Below are 26,639 nucleotides of genomic sequence, written 5' to 3' on the forward strand. Positions count from 1 at the left end.
CACAGCAACCAGAGTTGTCCTTTTAAAGTGTACATCGGAACTATCATTGCTCCAAACCTTCTAAGGTATTTCCACCTTTCTCTCATGGTTGCTACATAATATTGTTCCACTCCCCTCTCTAACCTGCCCTCCAACCATCACTCCCTTGCTGCCACCATCTGCTAAAAATGTAGGGAAATAGGAACATGCTTCATTTTATCCCATGAAGCATGGAGCCCAGTGCCTAGACAAAATCTAGAACATACAAGATACTGAGTAAATAGAGGTGGAAACACAAATGCCTTTTCCCTCTGGTTCATTCATTAACGCCATCAGTCCAGAGCCTGACCACAGCAAAGAGTACCCCCTGCTCACCGCAGCTAGAGAAAGCCCACCCACAGCAAAAAAGAGCTTGTGTGCTGCAAAAAAAGACCTGGAGCAGCCATAAGTAAATAAATAAATTTCAACTAAAAAAATAGGTTAGGGGGCCAGATGTGGCCCACAGACCATGGTTTACTGATCCCTGATCAAGGAAATACAATGGAATATTACTCAGCCCCTAAAAAGAATGAAATAATGCCATTTGAAACAACACGGATGAACCTAGAGATGGTCATGCTGAATGAACTAAGCCAAACAGAGGAGAAATACCATATGATATCCCTTATATGCAGAATCTAAAAAGAAATTATACAAATGAACTTACTTACAAAGCAGAAACAGATTCACAGAGGGGAAGAATCAGGGGAAAGGATAGTTAGGGAGTTTGGAATCAACACATACACACTATTGTATTTGAAATGAATAACCAATAAGATTCCACTGTACAGCATAGGGAACTCTGCTCAATGCTATGTGGCAATCTGGATGGGAGAGGAGTCTGGGAGGAAATGGATACATGTATATGTATGGCTGAGTCCCTTTGCTGTCCTCTTGAAATTGTCAATTGTCTGTTATTTATAAAGTAAAAATATTTTTTAAAGACTTTTTAAAAAGGGATGGAGACCTCATTTGGGGAAAGAATCTAAAGAACTTGTTTGGAAATCAGCGATTTTTAGAAGATGTCTGCTCACATCTACAGATTCTGTCGACTTCAGCTGCAGTATTTCCCAGTCTCCAGCCGCCCCCTCCCTGATCACTTTAGACTGTCCCTCACAATCTGAATCAGCTCTGGCCAATCTATCCTGTTGGGCTTCCCTGGTGGTTCAGATGGTAAAGAATCCACCTGCAATGCGGGAGACCTGGGTTTGATCCCTGGGTTGGAAAGGTCCCCTGGAGGGAGGCATGGCAACCCACTCCAGTATTCTTGTCTGGGGAATCCCAGCGGACAGAAGAGCCTTGGTGGGCTACAGTTGATGGGGTCACAAAGAGCTGGACATGACTGAGCAGCTAAGCACAGCAGAGCACAATCTATCCTGTTATTGCTTGTCCTGAATTCAGTGGGTTTTGTACACTGACAGGCTCTCTCGGTTTGTCTCAAGTCTGAAGTCAAGGGGGGGTTCTGTCAGCAATCAAGGACCTCTGTTCAGTCCTGAATGGCAGGTTTTTCTTCCAGTTCCAGAACTTGTCCCCATACATGTGCTAAGTACATACTTACTCTGACTCTAGCTTGTCTACTTGGTTAATATATTGTGCAGCATTCAATACACTGCTCCCTTAAATCTGTTTGTACATTTTATCTTTGTTTCAAAAAAATCTGAACTAAGGCTAGCATATCCTTGAACTCCTGGCAAAATTTAAATATTAATAAAATAGTATACCCATAGAAAAGGGATAGAGAAATGTTAAATATGAAGATTAAAATTTTAATTGTGTGCATAGCCAATACATTATGAAACACAAAAAAATTGAGAAAATATTCTTGCAGTATTTAAAAACTATCATCCAATTCAGCAAAGTTACCTATGTCATTGACCAATGATTGATGGTCCAACATAACAGCCATGCTGTTTCCCTTTCTGCTTACTTGTTACATAAAGGAGAAATCAACCCACATTCATGCAGGAATTGCATTTGTTCATCGACTGAAACAATAGATCAGGTACATTCTGGAGACAAGAGCCTAGAGAAAAAATCAACAAAGGCATTTTAGGGAAATCCATTGGCTATAAGAAATTTGGCTTCCCTGGTGGCTCAGATGACAAAGAATCTGCCCGCCATGCAGGAGACCCAGGTTCGATCCTGGGTCAGGAAGATCCCCTGGAGAAGGGAATGGCAACCTGCTCTAGTAATCTGGCCTGGAAAATCCCAAGTACAGAGGAGCCTGGGAGTCTACAGTTGATGGGGTCACAAGAGTCGGACCCAACTGAGTGACTAACAAACACTCATAAGAAACTTACAATAAAGAGTATTATAGCATTTGCAGTTTGTAAATTATGTTTGCTTATTGTTTATATCAATAAGCATTTATCAACACACCACAGAACACCAGTTCTTCCTGTACTTTAAACTATTTTGTTAAAGCCTGGGCCTGGTAACACTCAGTTTTACAACTTTTGAGAATAAGTCATGTACCATACGGCAGCTCGGAGAAGATCCCTGAGGTACACAGCCCATCTGCCCAAGGCATCCATAAGGAACTGGCTAATCTAGAAGCCATGAGCTCCGCAGGGTCCTGTACTTTCTTAGTTGAACCCCAAACATTCCAATGGAAACGTACATTCTCAAGTTCCTACATACTCCTGGGAAAACCCTATTTTCAAACCAAAATTGAATACATGTTCTGAAAATGTCAGTTACACATGAAAATTAAGAATATTATAGGAAAGTTAGGTCTTAATGGTCATATTCTTGGACTGCATAGCTTCTAGCCCTATGACAAAGGAGTTCACTCTTGAGACAGTTTTAAAACATTGACCAATCAATCCATGCAGATCAATTATTTAAGAGAATACTTGGACTTCAAAAAAAATTAAATAATTTCGAATGTATTACTGTTGTTCCTGAGGAAGACAATTTCTGGCCAGGACAGAGGATCAAGCCAGTCTAAGAGAAGTGGTAAGTCTATTTGGAAAAAGTGCACCCCAGTTCCAGGATCACTAAAGCTATTTCTGGGTATAGTGTAGTCAAACAGTCAAGAGTTGTAGCTCTGGAATTAGCACCCTAAGAACTGTGGGAGATTCTAGAGCTTCTATAACTGCCTTATAATTTTGTTTGGGGACTCTGTTTACATTCCTATGGCCTGTCTCAGGATGTGTGTGCTCTTAGAGGCAGTGACTATGTTTTCCTCTTAACTCCCCAAATGACAGATTGCACAGCATAGTGTAGGAGCTCTAACACTACACGAGGGAGAAAGGGACTCCTTGTAACTACTGGTGATAGCTTAGCATCCTCAACCACTGCACTGGGACAGGGAGGGTGCGGGGTCCCTGCTCACACTTGCACGGAGGGAAAAATAGCTTTCATGCATCAGAAAGAACACAGGCCTTGTCCACAGAAGAGCTGGATTCAGAGCCTGGCTCTGCTCTGTGTGACCTTGGAAAAACTTCCCAAATACTTCCACCTCTCCACTAGCACCCTTTAATACAAGCAACCGTCCCTTAGGCTGTGATGTCTAATTCAGCCTTCTCTTGGCTCTCCCCAGGTCCACTCCCATCCCCTCCAATGCAGTGTTCTCACAATAACCAGAAGGAGTTTTGACACAAATCTCATTTCATTCCATGGCTCTTCATTGTCTCCCTGTGTCCTCAAAGATAATGTGTAGATTCCTTTACAGAACACACGCACCCTTCACCATCTGTTCCCTGCACTGGTCCTCGGGGTACTTTTGGCCACACCATTCACACCATTCCATTCTTTGCTCTGGGCACACTGGCGTCTCAGTAGCCTATCCCTTCTCCAGTGGATCTTCTCAACCCAGGAATCGAACCAGGGTCTCCTGCATTGCAGATGGATTCTTTACCAGCTGAGCTGCCAGGGAAGCCCCCGCTCCTCACTTACTCAAGCCCATTCTAGTCTCCAAGTCTTGCCTGGGCTCTTCCTTCCCTGTATCCCATCCTCACAGCTCATTTCATCCAGTTCACTCTTACCAGCTTATAGAACTCATGCACTGCCTCTGGAAAACCAGCTCTGGTTCTCCGGATGCACCGTCTCACGTGTCTTCTTCATGGCCCTTATCTCAAATGCATTGAATGAACTACTTGTAAAAGTATTTGTTTGTTGTCTGTCTTCCTCAGACAGACTAGAAGCTTGAAGCAGTCAGGACATGTGTGTGTCCTCCCCCACCACCACTCCTCAGTATCCTCATCAGCTAGCGAACAGTAAGTTCTCAGTAAATGTCTTGAACAAACAGCTGGAGGAGCTTTATTCTTTGAAATTGTTTCTTCATTTACAAATGGCAATAATGCCCACTTCATAGGACTATCACAAGCATGAAGTTAGATAACTCACAATAAAGCTCTCCCATGGTGTCCTGTATATAGGACACACTTAATAAATGTTTTTTGAGTGACTATAAGAACTACAGCTTCTAAAATAGCACTCTTTAAGTGGGCCCAGGCAGCAGACTAGGCTAGTAATTAGCACTTGTGAAGATTTATTTATTAGGTGATTAATACAACTTAAACTTTGGTTATTGAGGCTAAGCTATTATTAAGGCAAGTGCTGTTGATTGGCACTTGCTGGGCATGGGCTGTGGCTCCGTGCCAGACCAGGACACTTGTACTATTGTCCTGGGTGATGGGTTCACCAAGATCTAGGAGATATAGACAGAAAGGGGGCTGTTTAATGGTTGGGAAGTGCAAGGAGAATCCTGGTGTACACATAGAGGCATGAGGATGCTTCCAGGCTGGTGACTTCAAAATTCAGCCCAGGACTTGGCAACCCACTCCAGTATTCTTGCCTAGAAAATCCCATGGACGGAGGAGCCTGGTGGGCTACAGTCCATGGGATCACAAAGAGTCGGACATGACTTAGCAATTAAACAGCAACAAATACTAAAAAAAAAATGTTAATTTGTTAAAATTCAGCTCAGAACTCAAAAAAAGGTATCTTTCTTGGGAAATTCATAGATTGTGAGTTCAAACAAAGCAAATGAGTAAACCCAAGAAACAAACAGACAGGAAGTTCAGGACACAGGTGATCCTACTCCGGAAATGAAAGATTGTTGTACCTGGGAAGACGCAAGGAGGGGAGGCTGGGAGAGCCAGCAGGAAGGGCCTCCTGAGCTGGGTGGAGGGGACTGCGAGAAGGGTCTTGCAGAGGAAAAGGTAGAGCTGACAGACTCTCTGGTGGGAGGATCTTGTTGAGAGACGAGTAGGAGAAAAGAATTGGGGGGAAAGTTGGTGGTTAGAAAGGCAATCAGAGGGAAAATGAGGTAATTGTGAACTCCAGGGTGAGGGAGGTGGATGAGGTCTAGTAAAAGAAAGAATATATGCTCCTAACACATAATGTAGCTCAACTATGGGGAAAAGGAGGCAATGTGGAAAGCAGTGCTTGATGGATTTATTTCTATTTTTCTGTCTTTCCCAACTTAAAAAAAAAAAGCAAAACTTGTCCATCTTTGCATTTTATATTGCAGGAAAATAAAATCAACTTTTTAAAATTTTTTGTTGGAGTAGAGAACAAAACTTGTCCATCTTTGCATTTTATATTACAGGAAAATAAAATCAACTTTTTAAAATTTTTTATTGGAGTAGAGAACAAAACTTGTCCATCTTTGCATTTTATATTGCAGGAAAATAAAATCAACTTTTTACAATTTTTTGTTGGAGTAGAGTTGATTTACAATGTTGTCTTAGTTTCTGCTGTACAACAAAGTGGATCAGTTACACATAGATATATACCCATTCTTTTTAAGACTCTTTTCCTAGCTAGTCCCTTACAGAGCATTGAGTAGAGTTCCCTGTGCTATACAGCAGGTTATTAGTTATTTATTTTATATATAGTACTGTGTATATGTTAGTCCCAATCTCATGATTCAAATCAACTTTCCAAAACCTAAAACAGAGTATCAGACTTGAACAGGAAGAGGAATTGGAAAGCACGGCCTGGAGAGAATCTGTAGAAGGGAAAGGAGATTGCCCTTTGGTGATGAATTTCCACATGGTGATGGGTTAGTGCATGAGGATATGTTTGGTCCAGAACAGCCTCTTCCTTTCTCCCACATTCCCATCCACCAGCATCCCAACCTGGCATCCTTCTAGCATTCAGGTCCCCCAAATTACAGGGCCTAGAGTCCTCTCCATGTCACCCCCCCACCATCCTAGCACTGAATCAGTGGGTAATGTGTGTGTGTGTGGTTCATTTCTGACATGTTGCCATCAGTAGGAGTTACAAAGCACTGGGTGCCCATGTAATTCTCCTTTACAACACCCGGTACAGGGCATGGGGAATTAGATACTAAAAATACCTAATGAAGATGCAGAGGAAAGGTAATAAACCTGCAAAGTTAAATCCGTGAGCTGCCGAGTCTCCCAGACCTGGGTTGAATTCTAGTTCCACACCTACGAGCTGCAGGACCCTGGGCAAAGACTGCCTCCTCTGGGTTAACTTATCTATAAAGAGGAGAATAGAAGAGCCTCCATCACAGGGATGTTGTGTAGATTAATTGAGATGATGCTGAGTGACTGATGTTGTAAATGTCCAATAAATGCCAACAATTTTAACTATCTGCACTATTTGTGGTATGAATATAGGAGAGTCCCCGCAACTGATCAGTCTTGTCATGCATGCCATTGATACACTCCACGTTGGCGAATATTTTTAACTAATATTTATTTTTTATTTTCAGCATTTTAGATAATGATACTAACATAACAGGCTTACAAAAACAGCAACAGCAACAACAAAGAGCAGCAAGCTCCTTCCTGTTCATCTCCCAAGTCCTATGCCCAGAAGCAAACACTTCTGCCTCTATTCGTTTTTCTTTTGATATTTGTGTCCATTTTCCTAAATAATGTCCTTATGCCGGTATTCTTTGACATGTCGATTTTAATATAATGGTCAATAAACAGTTAGCTCTCTTATACCTTATTGTCCCTCCCCCTTCCTCCAAACTTCAGGTTAAACAACAACCATCATCTGCATTTTAATGACTACACATGTATTCATTTTTCACCCATTAGTCAAGTAATACATCATGATTGCATTTCCTATCTTGAAAGGTTTTTTGTTGTTGTTTTCCAGGAATTAAGCATTGCCTTCTTTACTCTTCATTTGCTTTATTTTCTTTGTACTTTTCATTCTTTTCACAAATGTTCCAACATCTTTGTTACACACATTTTAAATACTACTTCTGAATGCGTAAGCTGATCAGATATTCCTTTCATTCCCTCCCTTGGTGCTGTCCTTCTGGAGCCGCCCATCCTTGCCAGCCTCACATGTAATCAGGACCCTTTGGCTGTTCCCTGTACCGTGTGCTGTGAATACAGGGAAGTCCTGTTTCTCAGAACCCATTTCTTCCCTTTTTTGATTCATGTCCTTGTTCTGATGGAGTATGACTTCTAATACTTTGTGAGACTGTGTGCATAGGAGGCAAAATTTTCATCTTTATTTGTCTGATAGTATTCTAATTCCTCCCTCACATCAGGCTGTTGGTTGAACTGGATATAGAATTCCAGGTAAAAATAATTTTTCTCTTAGAAATTTAAGGAATTGCTACCTCCCAGTGTCAGATTTCTATAGAAAAAGCTGATGCCATTCCAAGTTTATTGAATGTGATCCACTTCTCACTCTGGAAGTCTTTAGGACCCTCTTGCCCTAAAATTTCCTAAGGATGGGTTTCAATGTGGTTTTTCCCAAAATTTTTATCCATTTTCCTGGGTACAGGGTGAGTCTTTTCAATCTAGAAACCCACAGCCTTTTGTTCTAGACTCTTTCCTTAAAATGTTTCGCCTTTCTTTTTCTCTATTCTCCTTCTGAAACTTCTTTTGGTCATTCACAACCTTCTGGGTTGATTCTCCATTGTTGTTTTTGAAATCTAAAGTTTTATTGGTTAAACATGATCTTCTAACCTTCTGTTTAAGTTTTTGTTTTTATTTTGTCATTTATGTTTTAGATTTCTAGGAATTCTTTCCTCTTCTCCGATTAATGTTTCCATGGCAACTTGTACTTCTTTCAGAGATATTTGGATTGGCCAAAAAGTTCATTTGAGTTTTTCTGTGTGATGATGGTACAGAAAAATCCAAACTAACTTTTTGGCCAACCCAATATATCTTTCCAAAGGACAATAATCATATGAAGGCTTTTATTTTAAAACTTATTTTCTTTTCCTTGGTGTTTCTCTGCTCTTTACATTACCAGGTTTTTTTTTTTTTTTTTCTTTTAGTTATTTTATGCTGTCACTGATGTTGAAAGTTTCATCAAAAGTAATCCTCTCCTTCCATAATTAAAGCCAAGTTACTGTGACAATTGTTTAGAAGTTCTGTATTAAAGGTCAGGCCTAACTGGTGGCTACCCTGGAAACTGATCCAATAGTGAGCTGCTCTTTTACTGGGGCGCTCTCAGAAATAAGGATCTGGGTGTTCTCTTGGATGACTCAGTTTCTCCGGAAAGAAATCTCCCAGTCTTCTACCTGGGGGCAGGCTGCAAGTGCTGATCTAAGCCTGGCTGCAAGCATCCTAGAAGAAGCCAAGATCTCAGGAATAGTCTTTCCTTTCTTCCTCATTTTCAGGATGGGATTTCACCCTGAACTCCACCATCTCTAGGTCTCCCAAGGCACAGCAAGGGGACAGGCTGTAAAGTCTCCTGACTGTTTGGCATGGGGAGAAAAAAAAGACCTTGACATCCAAATTCTCTACATTCTGAATTTCAGCCAGAATTTATTAATTTATTACTACTTATCATAGCACCTGTTATCTCTAAGCCTCAGCCTTTCTATAGTGTCTGACCAGTAAAGTAGCTTCTTTCTCCATTGGTTACCCCACCCGCATTCCTTATTCCCTCGAAACCACTCAGGTTTTCACTTCCTCTGCTCTGGTAAGTCAATTTCCATTTCTCCAAATGTTTTCAATTTTCTAAAATTTGTTGAATCGTCTTGTCCAATGATATCTCCTCTTCCCCCTTTCTCTTTGTTTTACGCTATCCCTTTTTTTAAGTGGAAGTAAAATTCTTATAATAAAAAATTCATTTAAACCACTGTAAAGTGTACAGTCCAATGGCGACTAGTACATTCACAATGGTGTGCGGCCATCAGCTCTCTCTAGTTCCAAAACATTTCATCACTCTTAGAGGAAAGCCTGTGCCCATTAAGTAGTCACTCCCTACTCCTCCTTCCTCCTAGCCACGACCAACCTGCTTTCCTCTCTATGGATTCACTTGTTTGGAATTTTTTTAAACAAACAGAATCAAACAGTATGTGGCATTTTATGACTGGTCTTTTTCATTTAGCACGACATTTTCAAGGCTCCATGTTGTAGCTTACAAGAGCATTGTATTCCTTTTTATTCCTTCATTCCTTTAGTCCTTTTTATATGTCTTTTAATAATATCCCATTGTACATATTCAACGATTGACGGATATCTGCTGTTTTATTTATTTCCCATCAGAGGGGGATGAGAATTGGGAAAGGCAGATGATAAATGTGAGTGGTGCCGTGTTTAGACAAAAGAATGGTCCTAAGCATGATGCAAGTTCCATTCCATCAACCAGACATAAGCTTGGCTTTCATTTTCACCTCTTGTTTAAAAACTAAGCTCTGTGACCAGTCCTTGTTAGAACAACCATCAAAAGGTTGTAGTCCATCCCATCAGAGTCACAGGTAGAAATGCTTTCCTCTTTCCTGGCCTAGGATCTCTCAGCCAGCTGAGGAAATTCCCAAAAAAGTGTTTGGGAAGGCAGTCCCAAATTGTTTGGGGTTGTGTGGCTGTTTGATAATTAGATAAGTGTGTCTTAATTCCAAGAATTTTTAGAAGTAAGGATAAAACTGATAAAGTATTTCAAATACATAGAATAATATTTCTGCATACAAGAATGCATAGATAGTTAACATTTTGTTTGTTGTTTAGTCACTAAGTCATGTTTGACTCTGTTGAGACTCCATGGACTGTAGCCCGCCAATCTCCTCTGTCCATGGGATTTCCCAGGCAAGAATACTGGAGTGGGTTGCCATCTCTTTCCCCAGGGGATCACATAAGAACATATACTCTCATTCTACTGAATCATATATTCTATTCCTTAGAACTGGAGCCAGGTAATTCTAAAACATGGGCAACACCCCAGTTGGAGAATTAATGCAAAGTAATAAATGTATATTCTTAGGTGTCATGGCTCATTTTCAGAATATCTTAGGTGTATATAAAATAGCCTATAGAGAAAGAAAATTAAAATAAAAGGTTATGTGGTGCTACTGCAATGTAATTTGCCAAAGAGATTAATTCCTAAGTCAATATCTAGAACAATAGCATTCAGTGTGCTTATATTGAAGTGTCAACCTCAGACTCTTGAATTTCTTAAAACTATAAAGTCAGAACCACTCCTGGAAAAGGTGGGGCATACTTCCCTAATGCCCAGTTGATCAGGTAATGAAAAAAAAAAAAAACACCACAAGCACCCAGAAAAAAAGAGTTCAAGGCAAATTCTTATTTCAACTTGGCCTTATACTTTGGCACCACTGGACATAATACTGACCTTCCTTTGTTCTGATTTCCTCTGCCAGCTTTCTCAGGATTCTGAGCCAGGGGAGTTTCAGCCCTTCCTGGGAGACCTCTCAGATCACATGAGAAGCAGAGGCCGCAGGGCTGGAGGCAGATTCCCTGGGCAGGCGGATTCCCCGCACCCCTGCCTGATCAGGTGAGGGCACTGGACCCAGATTTGCACCAGTACACGAGTTTGCTTCCTATCACATCTGCCCTCTCTCAGGATAGGAAAGTCATGGGCACATCTTAATCAAGTCCAGAAAGCGCCACACTGGAGGTTTCCAGTTCTCTGATCACCCTCTTCACAGGTTGAGAGGCAGATTCCATGAGATGAGTACCAAGTAGCCACTGGAGGAGGTGTGGCAGAGCTCTGGCCCATCTCCCATGCAGGCAAGCACAGCAAGGCTTGACAGAAACATCGACAGGTACACAAGAGTAGGACACAGCAGCAAAACATCAACAAGGCAGAGAGGCTGGGAAGGGAGACACAGCGAAACAAGTTAGTCAGCATATTTGTCAGATGGATAAGGGAAGGGCTCTTAGGAAAGACAAATGCAAGTATTGATGATGTTATTCCAGAAGAGACTGCAAAAAAGGCTTCCTCTCTGGTCCAATTCATCACCCCCAGTGACTATCCCTGTAACCATCATCATCCCATCACCATTATCCCATCATCACCATCATCTTTAATACAAATAAACAATGAATGGGGCTTCCCTGGTGGCTTAGTGATAAAGAACTCACCTGCCAATGCAGGAGACATGGGTTCGATCCCCAACTCTGGGAAGATCCCACATGTTGTGGGGAAACTAAGCCCATGGACCACAGCTACTAAGTCTACATGCCACAGCTGCTGAAGCGCACACGCCCTGGAGCCCGTACTCCACAAGAGAAGCCATCACAATGAGCGTGCTGCAACTAAAGAGTCGCCCCCACTCGCCACACTACAGAAAAATCTGAACAATGAAAACCCAGCACAGCCAAAAACAAATAAATAAAAAATAACTGAATGAGTGGCGGCCTGTACACTGCTGATCACACCCAACATGATCATCCGTGTCAGGATTATCACAGCATCCCCACTGGCACCATCATCAGCACCGCAGCCCTTGGATAAAAAATGTCCATGTACCCATCGTGCTGTGGTACTCTGCAAAAAGAGCAAGAAAAAACTGACCCAGGCCAGTCCTCTAGGACTGCACGATCACTATTGTTACTATTAGCTAAAATGAATCTGATGTTTACCATGTCCCAGACACTGTGTAAGGATTAAACCTTACAAAACCCTATGAGGTATTAATGCCTCATCCTACTGAGAAGATAGATTTAGAGAGATTAAGTGATGTGTCCAAGATCCCATGTCTAAGGAGTGGTGGAGCCACTGGATTTGGCCCTGAATATGAACCCAGGGTTTCCAGCTTTACCACCCTATGCTGTATATTGCCTCCCACAGCCTTCCCAGCGGTCTTCACATTGGGGTACCTACAAAATATACCCACCGAGAGTGGCAGAAAAACTTTAGACCTGCTATTCATTTTTAGTTGTCATTTCATCATTTAGTTTCTATTTTATATGTGTTCCATAACATACTTAATTTACCACCATAATAGAGTATGTGTACAATTTATAAATAAATAATTCATCTCTGGATACACGCTGAATTTTTTACTGATAGAAGTATGTAGTCCAAAAAGCTTAGAGATCACCCATTTGAACAAAACTGACATGGGCTAATTAGCCACATAGCTAGGTAAATAGAAAACTAAATCAACTGGACCTGAGCGTACCTCTGAGGAAATACATCCAGTGTGTACAATTCTGAATCATGATAATAGTTGCATCCTGCAGAATTAAAGTTTGATTTCAACAAGTGACTAAAAACGAGGACATACCCTCTTTAATGGCGCCTCTTTGTTTATCGTACAAACTGAGCTTCTATTACTAATGTACCTGTTTTAGAAACAATAAACATGGATTAGTTGTCTAATAAATGCTTTAATTAAAGAGATATAGGATTAGTTGTCTAATAAATATTTTAATTAAAGAGCTATCATTTCATACCTTTCTAAGTCTTCTTTGAAAATGTCCCAAATTTTTCTTCACTTAAAAAGTAGATGTACACTTTTAAAAGGAATGTTTACCTTTCAGAGATAGATGACACAATTCTTGGGTGTAAAATGACACATGCTTCAAAATAATCTGGAGTCGGGGAATGAATGGGGATCAGAAGAGACAGAACTGGCCAAGAGCTGATCACTACTGAAGCGTGGAGATAGATATCTAGAGTATATGAGATCTGCCAACTTCTGTTTTAGTTTCATAATAAATAGTTTAAATGTTTTTCTTTTTTTTAAGTTACAACTTGATTTTTTTTCTATTGAGCACTGTCAAATTTAATATCTTTATACAATCCCTGAAATTCTCCAGGCCAGAATACTGGAGTGGGTAGCCTTTCCCTTCTCCAGGGGAATCTTCCCAACTCAGGGATCAAACCCAGGTCTCCCACATTGCAGGTCGATTCTTTACCAACTGAGCTATCAGGGAAGCCCACTTTAAAAAGACTTACAACTTGATTTTTTCTATTGAGCACTGTCAGATTCAACATCTCAGTTGGGAAAGGAGAAGAATGATCAAGTGTTGGATTTCACAGAAATTATTATATGCCCTTTCATATCTTCATAAAATCATGATTTTTTCTAATAAATATGCATTCATTGTTTGCTATTGTGCTAGAATCAACCTCACATGAGGATACAATTAAGAGGGGAAAAAGAGGCTTAAAAAAAAAAACACTGCATTAGCTGTATGGGGAAAAAGTCAGAAAACAAACAAACTTCATTATCATCGAAAGGAGTCCTTGGAAATGGAAAGAGACTCACAGACTTAGTATAATGAATTTATGATTGCCAGGGGCATGGGATAGTTAGGGAGTTTGGGAAGGTCATATACATACTGCTATATTCAAAATGGATAACCAACAAGGACATATTGTATAGCACATGGAACTCTACTCAGTGTTACGTGCCAGCCTGGATGGGAGGGGAGTTTGGGGGAGAATGGATACATGCATATTAATTCCATGGACAGAGAAGCCTGGCGGGCTACAGTCCATGGGGTCGCAAAAAGTCGGACACAACTGAGTGACTAACACCATCCACATATGTATGGCTGAGTCCCTTCACTGTTCACCTGAAACTACCACAATATTGTTAATCAGCTTTATCCCAATACAACATAAAAAGTTTGAAGTTTGAAAAAAAAAAAAAAAAAAAGAAAGAAATGAGTCCTTGCAAAACACTTTTCAGCTGATGTTATTGGTGTGGGTGACAACATTAGGACATTTCACACACAGACGGTTGACACAGAATCTGGTTGGAATCTGGAAATCATCACTCAGAGGCAGAGCAAACAGTTTGAAGGATCCCAGGTGATATCTCAAGGGACATACAGTGAGATGCAAGCCGCAGTTCCCAGAGGGACAAGAAGAACCAACAGATGGTGACCACTCTGCCGTTGGTATTAAGCCACAGAGCAGCTCGCCCACGTGTTCATCAAATAATGCAGAGAAGGCAGGCAATGGCAGTGTTCACCATGGCGCATAGCTCCTGAAAGAGCGGGAAGTCACTCCGGAAGGGAACACCCACCTGCTGGCCTCACCAGTGCTCCAAGAAACCAGAGCCATCCCTGCCAAGAGGCCTCAGGCAAGAGTCCTTCCAGAGTTCAGACTCCAAGCCCTCTTCGATCCTTTGTGTTCTGAGTAAGAGTTTCCACACTGAGGGCTCATTCCAATTACACCCCAAGATAAGTATCAAAATGATAGGTAAAAATAGGCTTGGCTTTCTGGCCCGGCAGCCAAAGGACACAGTGCTGCAGGGAGAAAATGGGCTGATTGGGATCTCTCGCGGCTGTGACGTCTTGTTGGAGAGCCGCTGAGGGCATCTGGGGCCCTGTCATCAGATTGTGCTACCGAGAAAGCTGTGGGGGAGAAGCACAGACATGCTTGTTGTGACACAGGCTTTCCTGGGAAGAGAGAGGAGGTGGACCCATCCGGTCCACCTCCCCAGGACATTTGAGACAGAACCAAAGAGGTTATGGAGGAGCCAGGATGACGTGAGAAAGGTGAGGTTGTTGGGCCCAAATGGTGGACTCTACAGTGGCCGAGCCCCGAGTCACAAAAATTCAGAGATGGGAGAGGATGAAAATGTGACTAGTGTACCTCCATCCAGGTGAAGGAGCCAAGGGATGATATGGGGTGGAGGGGAGCTTTAGATGCTCCGTAATCCCCATCAACAAGCCTTCAGGTTGCCCGGAAGTAAATACACAATCCAAAGAGAAAACAGGGCTTGCTCTGCACAGACTGCTCCAGGGAACACCTGTCACCCCTTCTGAAGAGATCCACATCCCGAAGCACCTCCCGTCGAGGAATTTTGAAAGCACCCTTGCCCATCCCACCCTCCCAGACAGTTAATGCTTGAACAGACCCTACAAATGGTCAACATCCTTAGAGAACAGGACCTCACAGTCCCCAGAGAAAGCCTGCCTTGGGTCCGAATGGGACCATCTGGAAAGATTTCCTGGCCATTCGGTAATAGATACCATGAACATAAAACTGTTCTCGTTCCTCTTAACCCAGTTATTAATTTCTTGGATCTGCACAAAGGAAGCTACCTTCAATATGATAAAAGTTCTGCATAACATTCTTTAAGAGAACAAATGACTGGAAACTATGGGGGGATGGTAATAGACAATACATCCACTCAGTTGGATAATATTCAGCCATTAAAATATGTTCATACAGACAATGGAGCAATATGTAAAGATCCTCACAAGGTACAAGTGTTAAGAAATCAGGCTGCTGAATTCTGTACTCTTTAGGGTCAATCTATTTATTTTTACGAAGACTTATTCACAAAAATGACTAGAAATGATCCCACTTATATGAGGCACCTGGAATAGTCCAATTCATAGATACAGAACTAGTGGTTATCAGGGGCTGAGGAAGGGGATAATGGGGAGTTGTGGGTTAGGGGGTACAAAGTTTCAATTTGGTTAAAGAAAAGTTCTGAAGATGGATGGTGGTGATAGTTGCATAATAATGTGAATATACTTAATGCCACTGAATTGTACACTTAAAAATGGTTAGAAAGGTAAATTTGATATGTGTATTTTACCACAATTTTTAAAGACACAAAAATATGCCTAGAAGGAAATAAAGAAAAAATTAAGAGAAGCTGTATTTGAGTGGGACAATTTTACATGGGTTTTTTTTTTTTCCTCATTTAGGACTTTTTGTATTCTTTAAATGCATACGAGGAATATATCTAGTTGACCATGGAAAAATCCAATATACCTTATTTTAAAAAAAAATAAATTTCAACATGAGATTGCATAAAGCATACCTAATATCTTTCTACAGAGCTTTTCAAGGCAATAATAATAATACACTTTCCTAGGTTAAATGTCTTGCCTTGACTGAGTGCCCATTTTACAGAGGAGGAATCTGAGGCTTGTCGAGGTGGGTAACTTCTCAGATCACAAAGTGTGTTTGCGGAAATGGTTTTGATGGTAATGACCTTTGCAACCTCAAGCCATTGACAGAGAATGTGACCAACACAAGGTCACTAGGTCTAGACACTCATTTTGTCCTCAGATCTAAGCTCCTCTAAGCCATAGAGAAAAAACCCATCCATTATTTTGGAATTCCAGCTAGCCTCCACCTACCTTAACTTTTCAGCTTTCATGAGAAAGAAACAATTGGTTTGAAAAAAATCCTCCTGGATTTAATCCAAAAAAGACAACCTCTTGATGGATCCCATAGCTAGCCAACAAATTTCAGTAAACTTCCTCCACCCTCTGCTTCTCAGGATTAGGACCCTGAGGCCTTGAAACTGAATCATTAAGGACTTAGTTATGCTCAAGAGGAGGGACACCCTGAGGTAGGAAATTTAGACTCATCTATGTTGGAACCGTTTTTTACAACAAGGGCTACTAGCTGTTTAATATTATAATTTCAATCATTTTCATCACTTAGAATATTGAGTTACCTGGAGTGGCTATTCCTCCCACATTCTGGTTGTTTTTCGTTTTAAAAAAGGTAATAGACTATCCAGTGGACTTACATCAAAGGGTCTGAAAAGCTTCAACAAAGAAGGTGAATTTCATTCTATGTTCTAGGCATCTCTTAGTCTCACTTCACGTTGATTCCCATTCACTCCAATTCGCAGCTAACTTTAATTTCCCGATAGCCAGCTCCATGACCTTTGCAATCCTGGAAATGAAAAATCTGGCAGTTTGTCTCAAGCACAAGAAATATTCATGAGCCCTTTGCTAAATCCACGGAAACAAAGGAAAGCAATTCTGGTATCCAGCAACCAGTAATTAAGGAACAACGCCTCATTAGTAATAGCGAGAATATGGGGCAATGAGAGGTCTCAGCCAGAACTCCTGCGGAGCCTAGAGAACCAGCTTGGTTGGTAGAGGAGACAAACAGATACCAGTGAGTCAGTCAAGTTTAGCGTACACTGAACACCATTGATCCAGAGGGTATTCTGTGAATCAACACCAAATTGTCCTCTGAATCTCCAAGTGCTGTGGAAGTCACAACAATATAATAGGATGCCTGGAAGACAAGTCACGATAAAGAATTCACAGCCAAAGCTTGGAACAGGCATAGGGAGTGGGCTTCATCTCAGATGTCAGCTTTGATTGGCAGAGACTGCATAGAACACTGCACCAAGAAGGATCTGGGGCTCCTGTCCCAGTGAGCCGGTCAAGTGGTGTCTGTGCTAAGGCATGGGGAGGAGGCAACGTCAGTGACTGTACCAGGCATTTGCCAGCTGTAGCCCCAACTCTCTTGAGAATTACTTTTCTGGAAAAAAAAAAAAAAAAGAAGTTGCCCAGGCAATACCAGCCACAGGCGAAATCAAGAGGAAGATGAAATTTGCTTTTAACAAACCAAGCTTCCCTTTGACATTTCCCTTCTCCCAGTCTCCAACCACCCTGATAACTTTCTGTTCTTTCACTAATGTGTCAGACCCTCCATTTTCTTCAGGGAGCTCATGACAAACAATTAAAAGGATTCACATTTCAAAAGAAATCAAAATGTCCTTCAAAGGAGCTGATGAGAGGGAACTGGGACCACTAGTCAGCAGGAGGAGCTGGGAAGAAGAATTCTGCTTACTCCTGTGGGTGGTGATGGCTCCATTAGAAGGAAATCCCTGAATCTGAAGAAAGGAGGAATTCATGTTTCCACTGCCTGATCCTACCAGCCCTAACTCTGACTTTCTTCCTCTGTTACAACCAAAAACACAAAGATCTCTCTCACAAAATCTGGAGGCACTGAGTGGAGAATCCCATGATCCAGAGAAGCCTGGGTCCATCACATTGGACCCAGAGAGAAGGCAGTCGTGTCTGACTCTTTGCAACCCTATGGGCTGTAGCCCATCAGGCTCCTCTGAACATGGGATTCTCCAGGAAAGAACAGTGGTTGCCTTGCCATGCCCTCCTCCAGGGGATCTTCCCAACCCACAGATCAAACCCACATCTCTTATGTATCCTGCATTAGCAGGAGGGTTCTTTACCACTAGCGCCACCTGGGAAGCTAGATAGACGTCAATTCAGTTCAGTTCAGTCGCTCAGTCGTGTCCAACCCTTTGTAACCCCACGGACTGCAGCTCACCAGGCCTCCCTGTCCATCACCAACTCCCAGAGTTTACTCAAACTCATGTCCATTGAGTTGGTGATGCCATCCAACCATCTCATCCTCTGTTATTCCCTTTTCCTCCCGCCTTCAATCTTTCCCAGCTTCAGGGTCTTTTCAAATGAGTCAGCTTTTCACATCAGGTGGCCAAAGTATTGGAGTTTCAGCTTCAGCATCAGTCCTTCCAGTGAATATTCAGGACTGATTTCCTTTAGGATGGACTGGTTGGATCTTGCAGTCCAAGGGACTCTCAAGAGCCTTCTCCAACACCACAGTTCAAAAGCATCAATTCTTTGGTGCTCAGCTTTCTTTATAGTCCAACTCTCACAAGTGGTCTTTTGTTCTGGGTTTATTGCCTTCCTCCTAGAAGTTACAGCTAATTCATCCAAACAGTCTTTTCTCTCCCCTCCGCCGGACCTGGGTTCCTGGTGTCAATAAAGATGGAAGAACAGAAGAGACTCAAAGAATGGAGCGAGGATAAACTCTGTAGCCAAAACAAAGGTAGCAGCCATCCAAACACAAGTCAAACTTGTGTTTCAGTTGACTTCGTCCTACACAGAGAGATACCCCTCAAAACCTCTCTTCTTCCTCCAACTGCCAATATTGTTATTTCAGAGCAGCTGGCACTGGGTCTCTGGCAGCCCTGTTCAGGCCTCAGAAGCCACTGGGGATGGGAGAAGGGAGACACAGCAGGAGAGGTGGGGGCCATCTTTCTTCCTTCATCAGGGAAAAAGCTTGGACAAAAGGCAGCAGAACTTAGACAAGGCTTTCTCCTTTTCATGTCCAGGGTAGCACCAAGTCAGGTCCCAAGGTGAGACTCAAGCTCATAGCTATGAAAACTAGATCCAGGTAGCAGAGTGAACTCATGGGGGGAGAGCACCATCTCTGATCTTGCCACGCATGCTCACTTTACTCAGGAAAAGTGAACCAAGGGTCCTGAATGGTACTTTACCCTCCCCATTCTGAACCAAAGGAGTTTAGAGGCTGCCCTTACAAACCTCTAGGTCCCTGGACCTACCTCTCTGCTCTCCAAGATAAGCTAAGACATCTAGTAAGTGGTGAATAAATGGATGAATCAATAGTTGACTCTGGGTCTTTCAGGCTGCATGGTCCACCCAGGGTTAGATCTTTCTGAGTAAGTCCCTAGCTGGTGAGGATAAAGGCTGTTCCTCTCAACCATTCCGTGGAGGCAGCTGATCTTATCAAGCCTTATAGCTAAATAAGCCTCATCTAGGGACACTCTGTAACCCCTGAGCCGATCCTAGTCCACCCAGTCAGGACATGTTTCCTCTACTGGGCCGTCCAACCTAGCCCTGCCCTTCCCAGCCTGGTTACCCCTTCATCCCTATACCCGCTGGCACATACCCAGCGTGGGTGAATTGTAAGTACTTTAGGTCAGGTCAACTCTGGTATAAATCATAGCTCAGTCATTTTTGGCTGAAAAACTCAGCAGGTTACTTAACCAACTGAAATAGAAGGATGATAACACTTCACTGGTATTCTATTACCTCCACTAATGGCAGGACTGCCAGGATGCTCAATGCCAGGGCACTCTGTTGGCAAAGTGGCCTATGCATATAGCACCCCCTGGAGTTGTGCTTGGTTAACTGCATGTAGCAGCCCTGCAGCGGAGACAGAGGTCTCATCTGTCCCGTCCCTTGATCTGCCATAAGTGCCCAGAATAGCGCCTGACTCAAAGTAGAAACTCAATAAGTGTATGAATAGGACCTTTGTAAGGACTCCATCACTGATGCAATGGACATGTGTTTGAGCAAACTCTGGGAGACTGTGAAGGACAGGGAAGCCTGGCGTTCTGTAGTCCATGGGGTCTCAAAGAGTCAGACATGACTGAAGGACTGAAAAACAACAAAGAGCTCCCATAAATGATTTGTGTGAACAGCCTAGTTTTGGAATAGATGCTCAGTAAATGGAAGTAGTGATTACTGTTCTTGACGATGTTACTGAGTATAAAAAAAAAAGCAAAAGCTTCCAGGCCTGGCTTTTACAAATTCATGGGGTGCTGGGTGTAAATGTGGAGGACCATTCTCCATCAAGCCCTCAGCTCCTGATGAAAGTCGCTTTTCTTACATCCTTCCGAATGGTTGCTGGAGACTTTGCCCTGCTCTCCTGCTTGGCCTGGTCTGTCCTCTTCCTACCCCCAGCCCAGCTCTGGCCCAAGCCTGACCCCTAAACCACTTCAGGACAGCACAGCTGCCATCTGGCTGCCATGAGGATTGCTATCTCACCTTCGGGTAAATGTCAGGACTTTCCTCTCTTTTGGCTCTTCTTGGCTCCTTCATTTGGCATCAGGACCACTATTCAGTAGCCAGTCCTACTCAAAAGCCACGACTCCTTCTTGGAAACAGCACAGAGCTGAAAACAAGGGGCCCAAACATCTCTGCCAAGAGAGACATTGCACAGCACTAGTGCCGTGTTCCGGGTGAAGGGAACCCAGGTTTAGAGAGGAGGGCATGCATTCTCCCCTAATCTTGATGGAGGTGGAGGGGTGGGGGGTGGTGATGGATGTTTAAGTGCCTCTCATTCAAAGGGCCATTTTGGTTTTGTAAGTCAGATGACTCTGGCTTCACCCTAGATGTGTCTCTCCGTATTCACTATCACCACACCCAAGGGGATAATCTTTTTTCAAGGGACAATAGGTGGCTGCCACCTCTGTATAATATGAACAATGTCAGGAAGGAATCCACCCCAGAAATATGATCTCCCCGGATGACTGGAATTCCACCATTAATGATTCACTCCTTTGGGGTGAGCACACCCACTGTCTGGCTGTGCTGGAAAACACAAATTCTCCTGGGAGAGGTAACACATTAAGTTCCTAACAGCTGGAGTGAATAACTTCATCACGCTCCTATCAGGACTAATATCCTCCTGATAGGAGAGATAGGGAGGTGCTGGGCCCATGGGGCTGGGCTGGGTCTTGTAAGAATCAGAGAAGAGGGAAGGTATTGCAGTCAAACTTTGTTCTCATCACCAGGTGTCCTGGAGCAGGCCTGCCTTCTCCACCAAGGCAGCTGGCTCTGGAGCTGTTGATTTTCATGAGATGCTCAACAAAGGATTCAAAGACACAACATATACAAAAGACTAACTCTGTACCCTACATGTAATTGGTATTCAACACATGTGGGTCTATCCTGTCCCTACCATGGACGGAAAGATGTATTTGCCTTGAGAGGAGAGGGTTGGTCCACGTCTGCCCCTCATCTTCTGGGAAAGACAGGTCAAAGAAATCAGGTTTCTCCTCTACTCCTTATTCGAGCAAGGGCCTTCCTCTGTAACACCAACCCACCTGACCCATGGATATTTCACTGCTGTTGTGGGAGAAAGAGGGGTTGAATATAGGTGCTTGTTCAGTTCAGTTCAGTCACTGAGTCGTGTCCAATTCTCTGCAACCGCATAGACTGCAGCATCCCAGGCCTCCCTGTCCACCACGAACTCCCGGAGCTTACTCAGACTCATGTCCCTTGAGTCAGTGAACTGCTCAATGGGGACCTGGTTTATTGGTCCCAAGGCTGTGAGAGTTGGAAGAGCCTCTTGTTTGGTATAGATTCTGCTGTCCTTCCCAGCTCTGTGAATTCTCTCCTGTAGACCAGGCCCTGCTGGGCCTCAAGAAGCCGAGCTCCATGGACTGCATTGCCAGCCTCCTTTGTCCTCTGCCTTCAAGTTACAGTTGGCCAATGGGAGGTCCCAGAGGAGACTGGGAAGCATAAGGAGAGAAACACAAGCAATTAGTTTCCTCCACTCCCTCCCTGCTGGCCAGGGTTGTGGCAATAGCTGAACCCCCAAGCTATGGTCACAGATTCCATGAGGCAGCCCCTCTCACGCGGTTGCAGTGCCCACGGGGAAATCTACCCAAGAGTGGGAAAGATTGCTTGCCTTTCTTGGTCCCTGGGCGCACTGCCGTCTCTTACTGGCCATCATCCCTTTATTTCCCATCCACCAGGATTGCTGGAAGGACCACATGGGATTTCAATTTCTTCACCAGTACTTGCTGAAAGATGACATGCCCAAGAGAAGAAGCTCCCCTTTGGGAGAAGCCATGTAGACATGTAGATTAAGATAAAAACCAACCTATTGCTCAGCCAGTCCATTCCTAAGACCCCTGGGCTCACCCTGGATGCCCAGATTCACTTTCTCCATCAGCAGAAACACTTTCTCCATTTGGGGCAGGGATTTTGAGGAAGATTTCTTTTCCTTTTGGTTTCTCACAGTCATTTTCATCACTTCTTTAGTTAGTGGCAATTTTTCCTAAAAGTCTCCACGTTGGCTGAGCCAAGGAGTTGTCAATCAAAGATGTTACACTTTCTTGAAGAAACACAAAACATTACACAGATGCAGGTTTGTCCTCTTTAACCTCTTTCTTTATTGAAATTGTCCAATTCATACTTTAAACCAGAATGTTGGTTATTCCCCAGTTCTAAAATCTCCACATGACCAAAAAAAAAAAAAAAAAGAAGTTTTGTACATGTTATAAGGGCCCATAAAGTTCATCTCATTTCCAAAAGCTGGAAGGGATCTGCCCAAGGGTATATCAGTGGCAGAGCCTGGGCCAAAACCCTAAGATTCCTGATGCCCAGGATCAGTAGACTTCCTACTAGTCCACATATGTGGGCAGCCCACCTACTGAATCAGAGCTCTTAGACTATTGAATTGACTTAATTGTTTCCCCTACAAGCCTGTGAGTTCAGAGCCCTCACCCAACTGAATTTATATATCTGTTCCACTTAAAAGACTGAAAGCTCAATAAGGAGGGAGCCAAGCCATGTTCACTATCCTACCTGCAGTCCCTACTTCTGTGTCTAGAACATTAATTCCAACTTGAATGGCATGACATTCTGTGTGCAGATCTCTGCGCTTCCAGGCATCAGATGTTCTCAGACATACTCACTCCCCTCAGCCCTCATGAGTGAGCACCATTGAGAGTCCATTGAAGAGACCATTGAGAGTCACCAGCACCTTACAGCAGCCCCTCAAGGCCATCTCGTGCAAATCCCATGAGAGGGGCCCTCACTCTCAATATTTGTGCACAGCAGAAATCTAGGTCAAATGAACATCCAGAAAAGCCTTAGAAAGAAAGAAATGGAAAGAGATGGCTTCAGAGCATGATGGGTCTGTTTTCACAGAAGGCAGCCCACTGTTCAGTGACTACTAGCTATTAGCAGCTCCTATTATTGAGTGTTTAATACCTACCAGGCCCAATTTGCATCTCCACGTGTATGTGTGTGTACACATGCTCAGTTGCTCAGTCATGTCTGACTCTTTGTGACCCCATGGACTGTAGCCCACCATGTTCCTCTGTCCATGGGATTCTCCAGGCAAGAATACTGGAGGGGGTTGCCATTTTGCATCTCCATACATGCTCTCAATTGATCCTTATAACTGTCCTACAAGTAAAGTATTATGTTCCTTGGTTTTTAGCTGAGGAAATCAGATTCATAGAGGTTAAGCCACTTACCAAAAATCACATCACTTCCATGTCTATATCCATCCCCTTGATGATGATTCTTCTTCCAAGAGAACCCTGGATTTTCTTAAAACACCAGTTCATAACATCACCTGACTACCCCTTCCCCTGTTCATTACAATCCAGTTCCAAAATTTAAATTCAGGGAAAGGTGTTATGCACACATGCTTAGTCGCATCTGACTCTGTGACTGTTTGAACTATAGCCCGACAGTCTCCTCTGTCCATGGGATTTTTTGAGCAAGAATACTGGAATTGGCTGCCATTTTCTCCTCCAAGGGACAGGTGAGGATATTGACAAAGTGGAGGGTTCAAGACAATCCACCTGGTTTGCTCTGAGAGATGGCTTTGAGCCAACAGAGGAGCTGGTGTCCAGGGGGGCTGATAGCAAAGTCTAGCCCCCAGTTGCTCCTGTTCCACTTCCACCTCCCACTATAGAATACTATCGGACTCATCAGAGCAAAGCACATTAGAGGTTTTCAATTCATTATATCATTTGCACTGCTCAACAACCCTGAGGTAAGAAAAGATTACTATCATCATTTTAAGATGAGGAAATATCAGCTCAGGGAGGTTGTTACTTGTCCGAATTGCCACAGCTAGTAAGAGGAGGAGACAAGCTCCAGGCCAAGCCTTCTCGTACCAGGATTGGTTCACCTCTCCCTGCCCCTATCCTTGTAGAGAGGAATGTGAGGGATGTGAATTAGATGAAGCCAAAGTAGCCTTGGCATTGACCCAGCCTGCTCTGAACCACAACCTCAGCCTCCACCACTGGATAGAGGAATTAAGTCATTCCGTGGATGACTTAATTACTCTTTAACACCAGCCAAGATGGCTGCCAAGCTCAAGACACAGCAGGTTGTTCTCTGCCTCTGGTGCCCAGGGGCATCCTGGGAATGGAAGGCAGGCTTTGGTGGCAGGGTCTGGGAGGAGAGCAGGGCTCCCTTCTGACAACAGAAAGCTGCAAGGTACACAGACTGGCCACAGGACAGAGTTGGAGCAACTATGCTAACTCAAGGAGCTTACAGTGTGGTGACCAATACTGTAGAATCCCATTTGTGCTATATGTCTAGAGGACACAGGGAGAGAAAAGATAGGGAAATAGAGGTGACAGGTAAATTCCACTTTACAATGCCTTTAGCACTCAGACTGGTTAATATGAAGGGTGGTGTTTGCGTTCAAACCCCAGCAACATCATTTTCCAGTTCTTACCTGAGTCTGTTTCCACATCTTCATAGGGTTGCTGGGCAGACCTGAGATGCTATGTGGACATAGCTCTGAGCACTTACTATATTCCAGGCACTCAGTACTAGCTATTGATTGCACCTTTCGTCTGAAGGACTCTGTGAGGTGGAAACTCTTCTATCACTATTTTATGATAAGGACAGTGTCTCAGAGAAGGTGAATAATTTGCCCAAGACACATAGCCAAAAAGTGCTGGGGCTGGGGTGATGAATGTGAGCTAGTTGCAACAATTCTAATTCTAACCTATGAGCTCTTTGAAAGCACACATCAGAACCTGGATTTAGTTTTTTTAACTATGAAATATTTCCAACAGAGAGAAGTAGTATAATATTACAAATGCTTGGGTAGCAAAAGCTCAGGCTAAGACATAAAATATTAAAACCGAAGTCTCTGCACCCATCCCTAATCCCTTACTCCTCACCCTCCCCAGAGAGAATGAATCATTCATTCATCCAGCATTGTTTGTCAACTACTTGCTCCATGCCATGACTGGCTTCTAGCTGTTGATTTGTTTTCAGCATTTTCCTGAATTAAGAATTCATCATTTTCATCCCTGTTCTATACTTTTACCATAATTCAGGTATACGTGTGTGTGTGTTAGTCACTCAGTTGTGTCTGACTCTTTGTGACCCCATGGACTGTAGCCTGCCAGGCTCTTCTGTCCATGGAATTTTCCAGGCAAGAATACTGGAGTGGGTTGGCATGCCCTTCTCCAGGGGATCTTCCCAAACCAGGGATTGAACCCAGGTCTCTTGCATAGCAGACAGATTCTTTACTATTTGAGCTATCTGGGAAGCTCAATTCACTTATCCATTAGCAATATTTGATATTTGTTTCATGGTTTGAAACTTTGTATAAGTATTAAAGCATTTCTAAATTGTTCAGAAATATCAGTTCTGTTCAGTCACTCAGTCGTGTCCAACTCTTTGCAACCCCATGGACCACAGCATGCCAGGCCTCCCTGTCCATCACTAACTCCCAGAGTTTATTCAAACTCACGTCCATTGAGTCGGTGATGCCATCCAACCTTTTGAGATAAAAGAAAGAGACAGAAACAGAGAGGGAGCATCCAATATATTAATCATATATATCATAGCAGTAACAATAAATACATTAAGTTGAACTGAAAAAATATACTCCTTCTTAGAAAAAGAAAATAGGAGCATCTCACTTTATCTTGAGCAATCTCACTTCAAACAACTCAAGACCATCTCCAAGAAAAAGAAATGCAAAAAGGCAAAATGACTGTCTGAGGAGGCCTTACAAATAGCTGAGAAAAGAAGAGAAGCTAAAGGCAAAAGAGAAAAGGAAAGATATACCATTTGAATGCAGAGTTCCAAAGAATAGCAAGGAGAGATAAGAAAGCCTTCCTCAGTGGTCAATGCAAAGAAATAGAGGAAAATAATAGAATGGGAAAGACTAGAGTTCTCTTCAAGAAAATCAGAGATACCAAGAGAACAATTCATGCAAAGATGGGCACAATAAAGGACAGAAATCATATGGAACTAACAGAGGCAGAAGATATTAAGAAGAGATGGCAATAATACACAGAAGCACTATACAAAAAAGGTTTTCATGACCCAGATAACCACAATGGTGTGATCACTCACCTAGAGGCAGACATCCTGGAATGCGAAGTAAAGTGGGCCTTAGGAAGCATC

At 43.0% G+C, this 26,639-nt stretch overlaps 1 long non-coding RNA gene across 1 annotated transcript in view; it reads right to left on the bottom strand.

Annotated features, from left to right (window-relative positions):
- Positions 1–26,006, bottom strand: part of LOC138990988 (uncharacterized) — a 426,908-nt gene extending 400,902 nt beyond the window's left edge. The window contains exon 1 of the long non-coding RNA XR_011467014.1: positions 25,978–26,006. This is a non-coding gene — a long non-coding RNA (uncharacterized lncRNA). The remainder of the gene's footprint in view (positions 1–25,977) is intronic.
- Positions 26,007–26,639: the final 633 nt, after the last annotated feature.

The sequence above is a fragment of the Bos mutus genome, chromosome 15 (genome assembly GCF_027580195.1).
Source record: "Bos mutus isolate GX-2022 chromosome 15, NWIPB_WYAK_1.1, whole genome shotgun sequence".
NCBI classification, from domain to species: Eukaryota; Metazoa; Chordata; class Mammalia; order Artiodactyla; family Bovidae; genus Bos; species Bos mutus.